Genomic DNA, 18,540 nt, shown 5'->3' with positions numbered 1-18,540 from the left:
GTTGGCTCCAGGAGGGGGAAAGGAAGAGCATGGGAGAGAGGGGAGGGGAAGAGAGGGGGAACTCATGAATCACGTAACCATGGAAAAAGTATAAAGGAAAAAGGAAGAAGATAAAAAAATTTTTAAAAAATCATTGCCTTATTCACCAGGCTGGACCAGGGACCCTTTACCTTCTTGAGCACCCAATCCTGCAGCCCCTCTTCCTTTAAAACTGTCACAATCCTTTCCAGAACACCCTTCCAACTCCCACTCTCACCTTAGGATAATCTGCTTATTAGAACTCCACTAGTCTATACACTACCTTAATTTCAGTCAGGATTTCTACTGCTATTTGCCCTCCTATAATACCTGCTTCTCTTTTACATTTGTCTGAGCATTAGAAGGTAAGCACCAGAGGAAACTCAGTGCTTCAGCAGATTAAGAACCAGGGCCAAAGACAAGAGATCCTGGGTTCAAATCTGGCCTCAGACACTTCCTAGCTTGTGTGTCTCTGGGCAAGTCACTTAACTCCCATTCCCTAGCCCTTACCACTCTTCTGCCTTGGAACAAATACACAGTATTGATTCTAAGATGGAAGATAAGGGATTTTCTTAAAGAAGTAGCAGGTTAAGCACCTCAAACCTGTTTTATCCCATTATATCCAGCCAGGTCTCAGGATTCCACAGACCACTTCACTGCCCATCAGACCAGACCAGAAATTTGACAATCTGTTCTCCTAGTCTCTCTCCTCCCCATTCCTACCATCACTTCTGAATGGAATAGATAATCAAATCAATAGAACCTTTGTAATGTTGAAGGGTGTGTCAACGATGACTATATTTCTCCTTGACATGAATTACTCTGATCCTGAGTTGTAGCTCAGCAAAAACTTCCTGCCCTGGCCATTGCTCTCTCATACCTTCCCAGGTCAGCCCCATCCCTTTCCTGTTCCTATCCCCCTCTACCCTACCTTTCCATTCTGCTACATGGAACCCCCTCTATCATTAACCAACTGCCCTTCATGTTAGATCTGTGTCTTCCAAGAAATTATCTTCTAAATATTTCATTTTCTCTGCACACGTTGTTTCCTTAAATATAATAGGGGAAGGAGCTATTTTGTTTTGGGGTACCATATACTTGGTTAGTAACCATATATAGTACAGTATAGTATATATATAGCTATAGTATAGCCCTGTGCCAGGGACAGAGTAGGCACTTAATAAACGTGTGTTGCATTAAATTGACTGATAACTTTTGAGCATTCTCATTGGGCATTTGTATTTTGGTAAGGATAAAAATCTTAACATATGGAAATGAATTTTCTACTAAGCATCCAACAGTGGCAGAGGTATGGGTGTTAAAAGGAAAGGAAATGAGTAGCTTTTCTAGTGATCCTAAAATCCCAGGTCTTAAGCAGGCTATGCATTTACTTTAAGGATTGGGACAACATGGGAGTCTGGGGGTCTAGAAATCGAACGGAAAATAATAGGGTGTCAGAGCTCCAAAAAAAGTAGAGTCAGTGTTTTAGAGATTCAGACTTCACCCTAGAGAGATACATCAACCTAGCCTGGTGTGTCAAAGGTCTGCGATGTTTGTAATTAATCCTGTTCTCTAAAGGTAGTTCTAATTCCATGGTCTTGATGCTTTTTGGTTTTCAGGTTTTGGGGAGGCATGTATAAAGCCCACTGAATCTGAAGGCAAATGACCTATTCTGTTCCTATTACTGTCACTTATGCAATGCTGAATTAGTTATTAACTTCTGTGCATCCCAGCTGTAAAATGAGAGGATGGAACTGCAGGTAGAGGATATTGTCAAGCTTTGGTACTCAATGACTCTGTGACTACAAGCAAGTCACTTAATTTCCTGGAATGTCAGTTTTCTTATTTATCAAATAGGCACAATAATATTTCTTTTTTTCTCCCCTTAAACCCTTTCCTTCTGTCTTAGAATCAGTACTGTTTATTGGTCCCAAGGCAGAAGAACAGTATGGGCTACTCAACGGGGTTAAGTGACTTGCCCAGGGTGACACAGTTAGGAAGTGGCTGACACCCAGGACTTCCCATCTCTAGGCCTTAATCTTAATCTATTTAGTAATCTTAATGTGAATCTACTAAGCCACCTAACAGCCCCCTACAATGTTTCTATTATCTGTAGTTTTGTGAGGAAAAGGTTTTATGAAACCTAAAGCGCCATAGAAATGTTGGTTATTAAGATATTTTTATCTTGATTTACACTTTTGGGGAGCACTAGGTGATAGAGTATGTTTCTCCTGGGGAATCATCCCTGTTTATTTCCCAACTCCATTACTGTGTTCATTAATTGTTTCTTTCTTCACAGGCATTTTAGCTTTGGCGGAAAGAAAAGATTTCCAGCCCAGCTAGAAGTGAGAGCAGAGGAGTAACACTCCTGTGGACAGTCCCAGAAGCAACCTGGGAGCACCCCAAATAGTAAGAAATTACTTTCTACCTTTAACACAAAATACATAGCTCATAATACCTCCGTTCGCATTGCCCGCCACCACCCATTCTTTCCCTAGCTGCTACTGCTGAGGCTCTCTACAAGAATATTGTGGGAGCAGCTAGGTAGTTTAGTACATAAAGATCCAGCCCTGGACATACGAGGTTCTGGATTCAAATCAGCCTCCAACATTTCTTAGCTTTATGACCCTGAGTAAGTCACTTAACCCTAATTGCCTAGCCCTTACCACTCTGCTGTCCTGGAACTAATACCTAGTATCAATTCTAAGACAGAAGATAAGAATATGTATTTTTTAAAAGGAATAAAAATATTGTGCTTACAGAGATTATGACATAGTTGTGGACCAGACCAAAGTGCAGTAAATAAGCAGGTTTTTCCAGCTGGAGCCCAGGCATCCATCCTGAATGAGGGCAATGTTTCCAAATGCTCAAGGGTGCCTACAGCTTTGTCTTCAGCCCGCAGCGATGCTCTCTTCTTCAACTCGTACTTATTGGCTGTATTACTTGGTCAGACATAGGAGATACTTTAAAATATTCATTGATTTGAATGACTTGGAGGTGTGGTTAGCAGTCAACAATCAACAAGCATGTATTAAGCAGCTACTAACTATATGGTAAGATACTAATGATCGAAAACACTAAGGCAAAAGATTGTTATGCTCTGAAGAAGCTTATACAAGCAACTTTATACAAACAAGACTTTCAGGATAAATTGGAGATAATCAAGAGAAGGAAGTGAGGGCATTAAAGGGGATTGAGAAAGGCTTATTTCATAAGGTGAGACTAGCTGAGTCTGGAAAAAAGCCAGGAAAGCTAGCTGGTAGAGATGGAGAGAAAGGGAGAGAGTCTGGGACATCACGTTTAAGTGAAAATGTCTTGAGTCCAGAGATAAAGTGACTAGTGTGAATGGCAAGGAATTTGAGGTCCCTAGACTGTAGAGTCCCTCAGCGGTGTAAAGTATAAGAGGACAGGAAAGCAGGAGAGACCCAAGTTATAGAGAGCTTTAAAGACCAAATAGAGGATTTTATATTTGATTTCTGGAGGCAATGAGGAGCCGCTGGAATTTGCTGGATATGTGCATGGCCAGGGGTGGGAGCATGATCAGATTTGTGCTTTAGGACAATTAATTCAACAGCTGCATGGAGGCTAGACTAGAGTAGGAAGAGAATTGAAGCAGAAAATTCAACCAGGAAACCACTGAAATAGTTCAAAAATGAGGTGATGAAGACCTCCAATAGGGTGATGGCAGTGTTAAAGGAAAGAAGGAGGCAGAGATGTTCAAGAGCTAGATTCTAAGTTCCTTGAGGGCAGGGACTATCTGGCTCTCTTTATATCCCTTGTGCTTAGTTAGCATGGTTGCTTGGCTCAGAGCAGGCACTTAATAAATGTTTATTGATTGATTAAAAGGACAGGACTGGATAATAGGGATGCAAGTTAGGAGTCTAGGAGGACACCCAGTTAGGTCCACTAAAAAGATTACTATGGAGCGTTGGTTTGCCTCTGCTTTGGAAACCTGTTTCCATTTTCTCTCTCTCCCTCAACCGGCTCCCATCCGCAAGTTCGGAATTCGATTGTGTGTGTCCCCATCCGTTTGTCCCAGTTCCCCATAGCTATCCGGCGCTGACCATGGAGCGACTGACGGTGAAAGCCTACCTTATGGGCAAGGAGGAGATGGCTGCGAGATCCGCCGCTTCACCCTGGACCCCGTAGACAGCCAGGGTCACTATGAGCAGCTTCTCCAACCTTGGCCAAAGTGTTCCCGGTGCTGCATCCCAGGGGCTTCCAGGCATACTACGGAGATGAAGATGGGGACCTGATTGCTTTTTCCAGTGAGGAGGAGCTAGGCATGGCCATGTGCTACATTAAAGAAGAAATCTTGCAGATATACATTAAAGAGAAAAAGGAGTGTAAGCAGGAGCATCGTCCCCCTTGTGTCCAGGAGGTTCCCACCAACATGGTGCACCCCAATGTGATCTGTGATGGCTGCGATGGACCAGTGGTGGGGAATCACTTCAAATGTACCATCTGCCCTGACTATGACCTGTGCAACATCTGCGAGGCCAAAGGCCTTCCCAAGGAGCATAACATGATCCTCTTTCAGAATCCCTTCAACCACCCTGAATGGAATTCTCGCCTACGTTGGCTTCAGAAGATGAGACATGGGCCGAATTTCCCACCTTTTGGTGGATGGATGCCAGGCTGCTGGGGATTTTTTCCTCTTGGTGCCCTGAATCAAATTGCTGCCCAGGCCCAATGGAACACGACTCCTCCCAATCCAGGAGCAGAACAAGCTAGTACCAGTTCACAACAGGACCCCAATGTCACCTTCCTGCAGAATGTAGGTGAAAGTGTGGCTGCTGCTCTTAACCCTCTGGGGATTTGATGTTGGCATTGATGTGAAGCATGGTGGGAAAAGGAGCAAAGTGACTCCATCCTTCTCTCAGCCCAGCAGTGAGGAGAAGGGGAGCCCTCAACCAAGCAGTTCTTCCTCTAGTCAGAGCCAAGCAAACACCCAAAATTCTGAAATGGAAATGGCCCTCTCTGAGAAAATGCAGAAGATAATTTTGACCTCCTGCAGCATGCAAGTGGATAAGAAAGAATCCCTTAGCTCAAGAACAGAGAAAGACTGGAAATTCTTCAGGAGGAGATGATGACTGGACTTACTTGTCTTCTAAAGAAGTGGATCCTTCCACAGGTGAACTTCAGTCCCTACAAATGCCAGAATCAGATGGTCCAAACTCCATGGACCATTCTCCAGTGGGCCTACAGGGCTCAGGGAAGCCACATTATGCCCACATCTTCCACCAGAAGCAGAACCCTGCTTGATTGAGTCCCTCTCCCAGATGTTGTCCATGGGCTTCTCTGAGGGAGGCTGGCTCACCAGACTCTTGCAGAGCAAGACACTGGGGCTGCTCTGGATGCCATCCAGTATTCCAAGCACCCACCTCTCCCCTAGAGATTCCTGCTCTTCTAAAACTCCCTCAACCACTTTTCATTAACCTGAGTTAAGCTCATCTTTGTGAAGGTAATTTCTGTGTTCAGTCATGTTAGAAAAGCCATATTGTTAGTTCACTTTTTGCTTATACTGTTGTGAGCACTAGAGCACCCACCTCTGACCCTTATTTCAAAGGGGCAGACAGGAAACAAAGGATGATGGAACTAGCTTCTTCTGACTTCGTGAAGAAACTGGGAGGAGAGCATGAAATGAAGGGTGTCTTTGTTCCCAGTCTTTGTTTCCATTTTCCTTTAGCTGTGGTGTAAGAGAATTGTACTAGTTAGTCAATTGTCTTAAACCTCTGTAACCATTCTGCAGTTAAAACAGTTAAACTTGTGAAGAATTAATTAATGTTGCTTTCTTTTGGTGGGAAAAATTGCCATATCCAACACCATTCATTCAATAAACATTTATTCAGCCTTTAAAAAAAAAAGATCACTGTGCTTGGAATCAGGAGGGACCTGAATTTGTATAACTAGACTGACTCTAATGGGCAAAATTATCATGGGCAAATCACAACTTCTTTGGGCCTCAATATCCTTGACTATAAAATAGTACTTATTAGTACTAGTAGTAATTTACAGTTAGTATTTACATAGTTCTTTAATACTAGCAAAGAGCTTTATGTTATCTCGATTCTCACTAAAATTCTTTATCATAGGAGCTATTAAAATGCATAGCTGCATTTTACAAATGAGGAAACTGAGGCAGAGAGCAGATAAATGACTTGACTAGGGTCACACAGCTAGAAAGTGTCAGGGCCAGGATTTTAATATAGGCTTTTCTGATTTCAAGTCTAATATTCATTAACAATCTAATAATAAAATAATTATAATATTTTATGCTCAAATGAGATAAAACATATAAAATACTATATAAAAAGGAGCTACTTGTTATCTATAACATGTTTGGATTTTGATGTATAGAAAACAACAGACTTAAAATCAGAAGAACTGGGTTCAAATGTCTCCTTTATTGTTTATTATCTAGCTGGCCTTAAGCATGTTCCTATATCTCTCTGGACTTCTGTTTCTTCAATTATAAAATGAAAAATGTTCATTATTGAGCATCATCTATGTTAGGTAGATTGTGCTAGGTGGGAAGAAGAGATTAAATTATAAATAAGAAACAATCCCTATCTTTAAACATCTTAAATCCTGGTTGGTTCTTGCATATTCTCTCTCTCAAAATTGTGAAATTCAAGTGACATGTTAAGAACTTTCAATTTAGGGGTTTTGATGTTAAAGGATCATGCTACTACAGATATGAATAACACAGAAATAAGTTTTGAACAAAGATACGTGTATAACCCAGTGGAACTGCTTGTCGGATTCGGGAGGTGAGGAAGGAAAAGTATGGAGGGGGTGCAGAGATCATGAATCATGTAACCATGGAAAAATATTCTAAGTAAAAAAGCAGGAGGGGGGAAGGAAGTTTCAATATATATTTAAAAAAAATTTTTAAACCCTTGCTTTCTGTCTTAGTAACAACTCTAAGACACAAAAGCAAGGGCTAAGCAAATGAGGTTAAGTGACTTGCCCAGGGTCACACAGCTAGGAAGTATCTGAGGTCAGACTTGAACCTAGGTCCTGCTGACTGCTGGCCTGGCACTCTCCCTACTGAGCCACCTAGCTTCCCCTAGTCTATTTTTGAAATAAATTTTTATTGATGTCTTTTTTTTTTTACATCACCAGAATTTCTACCAATACGTATTCCTCTGCCCCTTTCTAGAAAGCCAAGACATAACTAATTGCTTGCATGTGTGTATGTGTTTTAAAAAAAGAGGGAAGAGGAGATGGACTGGTCACAACTGGCCAATACATTGAAACAGTCCGAAAAAATATGTGATGCTCTTTCTCAGGGTGGGTGCGTGCATTTTCATCTCATATCTCTTTTTTAGACCCAGGCTTCATCTTCATAATGTTGGGACATTTACTTTTGATAATTTTGTGACTATTTTTTCCAATTATGATGTTGTAGTCATTGTGCATGTTGTTTTCTTGGTTCTGCTTATTCTTTCTTCATCAATTATTTAAAATTTTCCATGCTTCTCTGTATTCATCACATACATTGTTTCTTAAAGCAGAAATGTCAGATGTGTAGCCAACCTGTATTACATTGCAGCTGGCAATACTTCCAAATGTGGCCTGAACTAGATTAAAATATAGTTGGGAAATATTGAACAAAATAAGTAAAAATTCATTAGGGCACAGATAATGTTAACGTGTCCAAGTCAGTGTTCAGTAGCAGGGATCTTTATGTCTAATTTAGTGGCCCCTCTTTCTATTTGAGTTTCATACCACAGCCTTATAATTTTATTCAAGTGCCACAATATGTTTAGTCATTCCCCATTAGATGGGCATCTGTTTTTGTCTCCTATCCTTTACTACCACAAAAAGTGCCACCATAAATATTTTGGTATGTTTAGAGACCTTCTTCTCAGTGACCTCCTTGGGATATGAGCCTAGTAGTGGAATCTTGGGATCAAAGGACATGGAAATTTTAATCACTTTATTTTTATAATTTGTATTTCAAAGTAAAGTCCTGATTCAGAGCTTTACCACAATCCATTAATGGTTTTATCTTTCCATATCCCTTCCAACATTGACTATTCCTATCACTAGGACAGTTTTATTCATTTTTTCTTTCTCTACGATTAGTTGTCTCCAAACATTTTTCGTCAGTTATAATTAAAGATTTTTGAGCATTTACCAGCAACATATGTTGATTTCTAAATTGTATACATATACAGATATAGATATAGATAAATACAGAGTGGCAATGTGGCATAGTGGCTAGAGAATTGGCCTTGTGTTCAACCCTTCCTCTAATATAAACAGATTGTGTATGATCTTGGGCAAGTCATTTAACTTCTAAGTGCCACAAGATGTCAAACCTACCAAGGCAAGAGATACTCCTAAGTGTAGCAAAGTCAGATTAAAATATAATTGGGGGGCAGCTGGGTAGCTCAGTGGATTGAGAGCCATGCCTAGAGAAGGGAGGTCCTAGGTTCAAATCCGGCCTCAGACACTTCCCAGCTGTGCGACCCTGGGCAAGTCACTTGACCCCCATTGCCTTCCCTTACCACTCTTCCACCTATAAGTCAATACACAGGAGTTAAGGGTTTAAAATAAAAAAAATAAATAAAAAAAATTTAATTGGGATGGGGTAGCTAGATGGGATTGAGACCAGGCTTAGATATGGGAGGTCTTTGGGTTCATATCTGACCTCAGACCCTTCCTAGCTGTGAGACCCTGAGCAAGTCCCCACTGCTTAAATCTAAACACTCTTCTGCCTTGGAACCAATACACAGTATTGATTTCAGACAGAAGATAAGGATTTGGGGGAAAAAATGTAATTGGAGAGTAACTAGGAGTTGAGTGCCAGGCATGGATTCAGGAGAACTTGAGTTCAAATTTTGGGACCAAATCTGACCTCAGATATTTCCTAGCTCTGTGACCATAGGCAAGTCACTCAACCCCATTTGCCTGGCCCTTGCCCTTCTGTCTTAGAGCTGTTACTAAGATAGAAAGTAAGAGTTTTAAAGGGGAAAATGTAATTGGAAGATATTTAAGAAAATAAATAAAACTTTCATTAAAACATGGATAATATTACATTTTAAATTAAATCAATATGCTCTCTATAACGATCCTAGTTTATAGATTAGTGTCCCTTATTTCTGTTTGACTTTGATTCCACTGCTCTAGGCAACTCCCTTGATTATAAATTGCAAAGATGTTATTCTGCGTTAGTAGAGGGAATTTTCTTTATCAATAAAATCTTGGTTCAGCCCTCATTATATAAGTGTACTGTAGCTCTGACTCACACTGTCCTATGGGGAACAAGATGGAGCTGGTAGGGCTCTCCCAGTCACTGGGATACAGTCTGAAACTCTGAGAGGTGCCTTGAGGTCAAGGAAGGGTAGGGGGTGAACACAGTAGGAACAGAACCAGGCCTGGGACCTGTGGCACCTGTGCATTGGCTGTTATGGGGGCCTGGGTAGGAATTAGGGTATAATGGCTCTAGGGGGATGATAGCTGGAATAGCAAGTGGATATTTTTTTTTAAACCCTTAACTTCGGTGTATTGTCTCATAGGTGGAAGAGTGGTAAGGGTGGGCAATGGGGGTCAAGTGACTTGCCCAGGGTCACACAGCTGGGAAGTGGCTGAGGCCGGATTTGAACCTAGGACCTCCTGTCTCTAGGCCTGACTCTCAATCCACTGAGCTACCCAGCTGCCCAAGCAAGTGGATATTTTAAGAGATTAACCAGTGGAGGCAGGAAGCAGAGTAGGGAAGTAATTATTCAGCCATAATGTGTGTAGAGTACTTGTGGTTGTGTTGAGACTCAGATTCTCTATTAGCTGTCGTGGATAGGCTGAGATCATACACCATGGTCATGTAGTCAGGTAGCCTCCACTTTGGAAGCCCCTGAACAAGATTTTAAGAAGTTCAAAGGAAGGAACCATATCTTGCATTTCTTCTATATCCCCAGTGTTTTGCAGACTACCCTATGTAGACGCTTTGTAAGTTTTGGTTAATTGTATTAATGATGATGATGATAACTACACAGAGGACATTGCTGTTGCCAGAGACTCAATCAGCAAACAGAAGCTTGAGTGTGGGACGGGGAGACTGACTCCCCATTCTCCAGCTCTTTTGTCCCCCATTCCCATCTTCCCTGGACTCCTATGAAGCATTTCCAGAATCTCAGCATCATTTCCTCTTGTGGTCCTATATACCATAATTCCTATTTGGACTCCTTGCTCCATTGTTCTCAAAGGCCTTGTCTGGTTTCCCTGGAAGAAGAGATCAGAGTTTACCTTGTGGAAGAGCCAGGAAAAAGATAGCCCTGGGCCAAGCTCCAGTTCCAAGGGCAACTATATGCCCCCAGGCAAGAAAAAGACAAGGCATTGGGTTAATGCAGTCATGAACCCAAGTGTGGGCCCACAGATCCTCCTGTCTGGGACCTAAAGGGTTTGAGCAAACAATGACACCCATTTTTCCCCCAGGAGTTAAGAGGGAGGACATTGTGAGATTTAGGAGGGAAAGAGGATACTGCTGAGTGTTTAGGGTTTCCTGAGCTGAGGGCTGAATTGAAGGGCATGGCCAGAGAAGGCAGGAACACTGGAAAATGTTATCAGGTCCCCAGCTTGTTTTTCATCCAGTCTGGCCATTTCCCTTGGAGATTCAAAAATTCATATATAAGCATTTGAGGGCTAGAAGAGGCCTTTGATGTCTGACCAACTCATTTTATAGATGAGAAAATCAGGGCTTAGAGATATGAAATTTTCTGCCCAAGATTACACAACTAGTTAGGTGTCAAAGCTGAGATTCAAATCCAGGGCTCATATCCCACTGTCAGACTCTTTTGTTTAGGTTTTTGTGTGACATGATTTGGGGTGGGGTAGGGAGGGCAGAGATAGAGATCAATTTCAATAACTTACATTTATGTAGCACTTGAAGATTTATAAAGCAGTTGCCTCATATCCACCCTGTAAGGCAGGCAGTGCAAATATTATCTCCATAATATGTAGTTCAGGGGATTAAGTGACTTGTCCAGGGACACACACAGTTAGTAAATGTTAGAACCGGAAATCAAGACTTTTTTTCTCCTCATTCTATGTCCAGACTTTTTCTTTCATGACACATTGGTACACAAATATGGCAAACTGGTGTGATGTGCTGTAACGGAGACTGAGAAGCACAGGAAGCAGAAAGAAGGTACAGAAAATTGGCACCCTGAGGAAACTGTATCAGGAAAGGTGTCTACCTCCCAGAGTTTTCTGGGTTTTGAAGAAAATTGAGATGCTTTCAGAGTCTGGGGGACAACCCTCATTCCCCTCTGAGGGAAGACCTTAGACATTTGAATCTACCAATCCCCATCCCAACAGCTCCTTTCCAAGCAGCCAATATCAGTCCCCCATCAAATGGTTCATGTCCCCCTCTTTGTCCATTATGTGTCTGTACAGTCTGTTCTGGAGACTCTACAGTTGACACTGTGCCTTTGATGGGCACAATTGGCAAGGGTGGGGGTTTTTTTGCTGCTAATGCTGGGAAGTGTGTGTGTGGCAATCAGAGAAGCCACCAGCTGTCTTGCTTACATTCTCAGCGCTCTCGCTCTCTTTTTTTAAAAAACGTTTTGCTTACATAATCCACCCCCTTTTTATTTTCTAATTCTCTCCTTGTGAAGCTGGCACCGAAGAGGAAGGGCTGGGGTGGTGGGGGTAGCAATTACACATCAGTTTGGGGAGCATTTACATTTTGCAATTACGATTTAAAAATAAGCCTTGTTAATGATCTCCTCATGGAAAGCAACAAAACCCCAGCACAACTCTCTAGTGCCTGCACACCCGGGGGCGGGTGGTGGGAAGCAGAGTGTGCAGGGAGGAAGGGGTATAGCATATGCACATACTGCCCTGGGTGGGAGAGCAAGTGAAATTTGTAGGTAATTTCGAAGGTGGCATTCCCAAGATGCAAATAGAGCCGAAGAACACCTAGGATGACCTGTCGCCAGTATCTCACACGTGACGTTGTTCTGGCTCTCTCGGATACACTCCTTTGCTTCCTCTGTGTACCTGTCACACGCCTCTATTAAAATATAAACCCTACGAGGGCAAGAACCATTTCTTCTCTAAAATTCCCATCTCTCTTGGTGTTTACCACTGGACTCTATGCACAAGATGCACTAATAATTGTTCCTTGCTTGGGGTGGGGGGGCGGGAGGGGATGGGGATTCATATCAATAATGTACATTTATGTAGCACTTGAAGATTTACAAAGTGGTTACTTCAAAGCAGGCCTGTAGGCATGTAGTACAAATATTTTCTCCATATTCTGTAGTTCAAGGGGTTAAGCAACTTACCCATTTCTGTACCCATTCAGGAGATCCAGGTCTGCCTTATTCTTCCCCCAAATCCCCTCCCAACAGCCTCTCTACATATCCCTTGGGGAAGGCAGGTAGGGGAGAAGAAGAAACAGTGCTAAGAGTTATGAAGGATGAGGACTCTCACTGTTGAGATCCCCTGGGCTAGGGATCCCAGACCATCTTCCCTCGGCAGGATTAAGCCACAGTGGAACCTCCCTTCTCAGTCTGTGTTTAGGTGAAGGAGCTGAATTGGGGGCATCCCAGTTCCAGGAAAGACCCTCCTCTTTTGTCAATCAAATGACACATTCGGAACATCTGGAAGGAATGGTAACGACTATTCTAGACTAACCTTTTTATACAACAGGAAACTAAGGTCCAAAGAAGTATGATGGACTTGCCCGGGGTTACATTCAGCTACTAGTGACCAAGTGAAGACTAGAAAGCAAGTCTCCTAATTCCAAGTTTGAGGCTCTTTCCATTATCACACATAGCTTAGTGAGTCTCTCTTGCTATGTATCCAGTGGTGAATTAGATACAAAGAGGGGTAAGAAGTATAAAAAACGGTCTCAGCAGAAGTAGCTAGGCGGTTCAGTGGATTTCTAGGTAGTCCTAAGTTCAAACCTGGCCTCACAGACTTCCTAGCTGGGTGACCCTGGGCAAGTCACTTGACCCCCATTGCCTAGCCTTTACTGCTCTTCTGCCTTGGAACCAAAAAAAAAAAAAAAAAAAAAAAACCATCAAAACAGTACAGATTCTAAGACGGAAGATAAGGGTTGTTTTTTTGTTGTTTTTTTGTTTTTGTTTTTAAGTCTCAGAGGGCAGTTGGGTGGCTCAGTGGATTGAGAGCCAGGCTTAGAAACGGAAGGTCCTGGGTTCAAATTTGGCCTCAGACACTTCCTGGCTGTGTGACCCTGGGCAAGTCACTTGACCCTCATTGCCTAGCCCTTACCACTCTTCTGTCTTGGAACCAATACATAGTACTGATCCCAAGACAGAAGATAAGGGTTTTTAAAAAAAAAAAAAAGTCTCAGCCCTCAAGAAGCTTATAGTCTTAGAAAGACACAAGGGAAAATCCCTGCAGCATGGAACTTATTCTTCTTTTTATCTCAAAGCCTATACAGTGTTTCCTTGTAACAGGTGATGAACACATTCTCATCCATTTTGCTGAAATGTACCTATGTCCATAATGATATGCCAGCCTATAATCAATGCCAAATGAATGGTGGTCAGCCAGTCAATAAGCATTTATTGAATACCTATTCTGTCCATGGGAGTTCAGGGGAAAATTAAATTATTTTTAGGCTAAAAGGCTTATTTCACCGAGGAGGTAGGACTTGATTTGGGTCTTCAGTAATAGGTGGAATTTATTTATAAAATTTTTAAATCCTTTCTTCAGTCTTATAATCAATACTATATATTGCTTCCAAGGAAGAAGAGTGGTAAAGGTTAGGCAATGGGGGATAAGTGACTTACATACCGTTACGAAGTATCTGAGACCAATAGGTAGAGTTTACATAGTTGCAGAAGCAGCGCTCCAGGTTGGGGGAAACTATAGGCAAATGTGAGGAAGAAGGAATATGGAACCTATCTCTGAGAGACAAAAGGGAAATTAGTATGACTAGAAGAGTTGATTTACTTGGGAGAATATAGGAAGATGGGATTGGAGCTAAATCACAGAGAACTTTGAATACCTGCCTGGTTAAGAAGTTCAGACTTTATTTTATAGGCAATTGGATCCTGAATGAATAGTTGAGTCCATGGGCCAAAAGCAGCTTCCAAAAAATCTCCATCTCCATTTTATCAAGACTTCTTTGATGAGCTGGATTAAATTCATCAGTTTTAGAGAGAGCTGCAAACAGTAAGTTTAGCGAAGAGAGAGATGTCTTAAGGCATTTCTCTTCCAGTGTGCTTTGCTCATCACTGCTTGGAGGCTGAGATGCTTGAGAAAAACTGCCCCTTCTCCTCTGCCTTGCCTCTGGGCTTATCTTGGTGGCTTCTATAGTCTGTTATTACTCAATCACCACATGAACTGGCCACCATTAGTTAGAGCTAAGTTTGATCCCAGACAGACCAAGAGAGGTCACTAAGTCTGTCAGTCAGTCAATAAACATTTGTTAAACAACTACTACGTCTCTGGCAGTCCCTGCTCTAAAGAAGTTCATAAGGGGGCAACTATGTGGTTCAGGAGATGGAGAGCCAGGCCCAGGAACAGGAGGTCCTGGGTTCAAATATGACCTCAGACATTTCCTAGCTGTGTGACCCTCAGTGAGTCACTTAAGCCCCGCTGCCTAGCCCTTACCACTCTTCTGCCTTGGAATCAATACACAGTATATTGATTCCAAGACTGAAGATAAAGGTTTTTAAAAAATAGTTCACAGTCTAATGGAGGATGATGAGAGAGAGGAACCATGACCAACTGAGCCTGGCAATTTTAACCAGAGGATTTTGGTCTCTGCTTAACCTGGTCCTGAGACTTAGGGCTCCCAACAGGTCGCAATAAGACCAGAGTATGAGGCTCTTTATTGCCCTTTGGCAATAAAGGGACTGGTTCTTTAGTTGCCATTCCTTGCTTCTGGTCATTCCTGTTCGCTTCCCTTTTTCTTAGTGTGATGAAACTGAGAAGAAAGGCAGAGTGAGGGGAGAATGTCAGCCTTTCTACTTTGGCAAGTGGTTATTCTCCTTGCCACCGGAGAAGACCCAAATGGGGGGTTATTTCCTTGGAAACACTTTCCTTTTGGTCCTCTTGTTTTCTCTTTCTCCTCTATGATGGCAAGGCACAGAAACTGCTCAGCTGTTTGGAGTTCAAGAAACTACTTTACCATACGATGAGAAAGATCAGGCCGGACATAGAATGCATTTTATTCTTGCCTGTTCCTGGCCCAGCTCTCCCAAAAATCTAGTTTTTCTTCCTAGGCCCAGCCTGCCCTCTATGTTGAGTTGTTTCCTTCTTTACACTCTCAAGGTGCAAATTCTAATTTCACCGTCTTATCCTTTGACACAGATGTTTCTGTGCTACAAGAAGCATCTGATAAGCCAAAGAGTAGTTTTCCTAATTATCTATTTACAAAATTTTCCATGAATTGGCTTTTGCCAATTTCCTTCAGGCCTCTTTTAATTTTGGCCTTTTTTGAGGCCACAAAAGACCTCATCTCAACTTGGCTTCTGTTCATCCCAATCTTTTCTCTTTCTCCACTACTATCTGGCTGTCTGATTTTACACAATAATAAAAGGAGTAATAATAATAGTGGTTTTTAAAAAATTCTGAAATTACCATACAACAAAATAAAATGAGCACTCCCAGATATAAAGTAGAACATAAAATAAGGATTTTACATGAAACTGTGACTCATTACATACAGCTTACTTTTAAATATGTTATGAATTCAACATTTAATTTTCAAAGCTATCCTGCTTGTCTTAATTTCCTTCTGGCTTTCTATTCTCTGAGCACTTAAAAATGCTTCAATGATCCTCTTTTCTTTTTGGAAACCCTGTTGCTGAGCCCTCTTCCCTTCTATCCTTTGTCTTTGTTGAGAAAAATCAAAGAAAAAAAAACCTGTGTAATGAATATGCAGAAAGAAATTTCCACATGAGCCATGTTTGATAATATATGTTTCTTTTTACTTCTGAACCCATTATTTCTCTGTCAAGAGGTAGGTAGCATGCTTGATTATTGGTCTTCCAGAATATTTGATGAATCTGAATTAAATATTTTTTTTCCTTACAATGTTATTGTATAAGTTGTTCTCTTGGTTCTTTTCACTTCCCTTCACAAAGTTTTCCCAACTTTCAGAAATATCAGAAACTTTGGACATGATCTAGTCTAACCTCATTTTACTTGAGAAGATTAAGGCCCAAAGAGTTGTCAGCTATAGTTCAGTGAAACAATTTTCTTTCCACAAAACACAAATTTGTTCAACCACTCCCCAGTTGATGTATATCCCTTCATTTCCAGTTCTTTGACTATAAAAAGTGTTGCTATTAATATTTTTGTACATATGGTTCCTTTTTCTCTTTCTTTGCTTTCTTTGATATATGGGCCTTGATATACGGAGAAGGGTATGTAAACTTTAATGACTTTGGAGAATTGCTTAATAGGCGAAGTATTTTTTTTTTTTTTTGCCATTCAGTTATTTTTCACTTGTGCCCCATTCTTTGGGACCCCTTTTGGCAAAGATACTGGAATGGTTTGCCATTTCCTTTGCCAGTTTATTTTATAGATGACCCTGAGGCAAACAGGGTTAAATGACTTGCCCAGGGTCACACCGTTAATAAGAAAGTGTCTGAGGCCAGATTTGAACTCAGGAAAATGAGTCTTCTTGACTCCAGGTCCTGCCCTCTATCCATTGTACCACTTAACTCTCCCTGACATTTGATTAATCTTTTGCTATTTATACAGATTTTCTCATTTGATCCTCATAACAACCCTGTAAGGTTATAATATTATTATCCCCATTTTATAGTGGAGGAAACTGTAAATCAACTACACACTATTAAGAGGCAGAACTGAAACTTAAATCAAAAATCTTCTAAATCCAAATCTCCTGTTTATTTTACTATACCATAACTGACAAGTCCAGACCTCTTCGGGCCTCAAATGCTGATGCAAATGTTGCCTCTTCCAGGAAGCCTTTACTGTTTCTTCTGGTTATTAACCACCTTTCCCTGAGACTTTAGGTAGTACTTAGTTTTATATTTCTTTCCTGTACTTTTCATGTTATATTGTGAATTTAAGTGTGTTGGTGTTTTGTTTTGTTTTTTAAACCCTTAACCTTCTGTCTTAGAACCATCTTGGTTCTAAGGCAGAAGAGTGGTAAGAGCTAGGCAATGGAGGTTAAGTGACTTGCCTAGGATCGTACAGCTGGGAAGTGTCTGAGGCCAGATTTGAACCTAGGATCTCCCTTCTTCTAGTCCTGGCTCTCAATCCACTGAGCCACCCAGCTGCCCCTCTATGGGTGTTTTTATACTTGAGTTCAAATCTGTTCTCAGAGACTGACTTGCTGGGTGACCCTGGACAAGTCACTTAACTCTGCTCTTCTCCAATTCATTTTAGAGATGAGGAAACTGAAGCAAACAAATTCTCCCCATTATCTTTGCCAAGAAACCCTCCAAAAGGGTCACAAAGAGTCAGAAACCCCTGAAATAACATTGAAAAAAAAGTCTAAACAAGACTGACCAGGAGGATGGGGTATGTATAGGAAGAAGGAGCCTAACTATAGACCTTTCCTCTGAGAAATTTGCAGCAATCTTCCCTTGGAGGTTCTCTATCTGCTGTAGGAAGGATTTTCCCTAAAACCCTGACTCCATCCGTCCCTCTCCATCTGGATCCATCCCAATCATTCTTAAATGGGCTTCCTTTCCTCCCTCCTCCCTTGCGGCTTCCTCTCTTCCACTCCTGCCCCTCTTGCGCACACACACATGAATACATACAAGAATGTCACCCACCCACTCATGCCTGTTTTCTGGACAAGCCCTGACCTGGGGCTCAGAAACTTCTTATTGGCTGAGGACACTCAGAGGTTTTTTAACTGTAGCTGCTGGGAGAGAACAGCTTGCTCTCCATACTCTTGGGATTTTTGACTCCAGTGACACAGGCATTTAAAAGAGAATTAATGATTCAAAGGACAGCAGCCGTCCTAGAGCAGCCTTGGCTATAAGCCTACTGGACAGGGCTGGCCTTCAAGCAAAATTTGGCCCCATGGGTAGTATGACCCTAACAGCCTCCTAAGCCCTGGGAGATGTCATCACCTACCCAGCCGCCGGCTATCCCCTTTTGTCCTGTCCACCAGCTGTGACTAATATTTCCCTAGCGTAGTCTAGGGGGAATCTGAGGATCTGGCTTCTCGTACCTGGGGACCCTCTCCTGAGATTTCTTTTTTACCCAGTCCATGGTTTTCTGTGATTCTCTCTTTTCCCCATCCATGGTGTAGTAGACAGAGTGCTGGACTTGTCATAAGAAATACCTCAGGCAGCTTACCAGTTGTGTGATTCTGGGCAAGTCCTTTCATTCTTTGAGGGTCAGTTTCCTCGATGTAAAATGATTCTGGAGATCAAACGAGACCATGTAGGTAAAGAATTTTACAAAACTTAAAGGAAACTCCCATTTGTTCTTTAATTCAGAGAATTTGCATAGGTCTTAGGTGGCAAGAGTCCTTCTGGTAGTCATATTCATTTTCTCAAAAAGGACACTATAATGGAGGAGAATACTTAATTTGGAGTTAGG

General features: G+C 41.7%; 1 protein-coding gene and 1 pseudogene across 1 annotated transcript in view; both read left to right on the top strand.

Moving 5' to 3' along the window:
• The first annotated feature begins 2,357 nt into the window (after positions 1 to 2,357).
• Positions 2,358 to 18,540, top strand: part of PKNOX2 (PBX/knotted 1 homeobox 2) — a 166,394-nt gene continuing 150,211 nt past the window's right edge. The window contains exon 1 of the mRNA XM_044668983.1: positions 2,358 to 2,427. The gene's annotated coding sequence lies outside the window, so the exon portion shown is untranslated. The remainder of the gene's footprint in view (positions 2,428 to 18,540) is intronic.
• LOC123238929 lies at positions 4,084 to 5,413 on the top strand (annotated as a pseudogene).

This window comes from Gracilinanus agilis, chromosome 3, assembly GCF_016433145.1.
Source record: "Gracilinanus agilis isolate LMUSP501 chromosome 3, AgileGrace, whole genome shotgun sequence".
Lineage (NCBI taxonomy): Eukaryota > Metazoa > Chordata > Mammalia > Didelphimorphia > Didelphidae > Gracilinanus > Gracilinanus agilis.
Note: the sequence above shows the minus strand (reverse complement) of the source record. Positions and strands in the feature narration are given on the sequence as shown.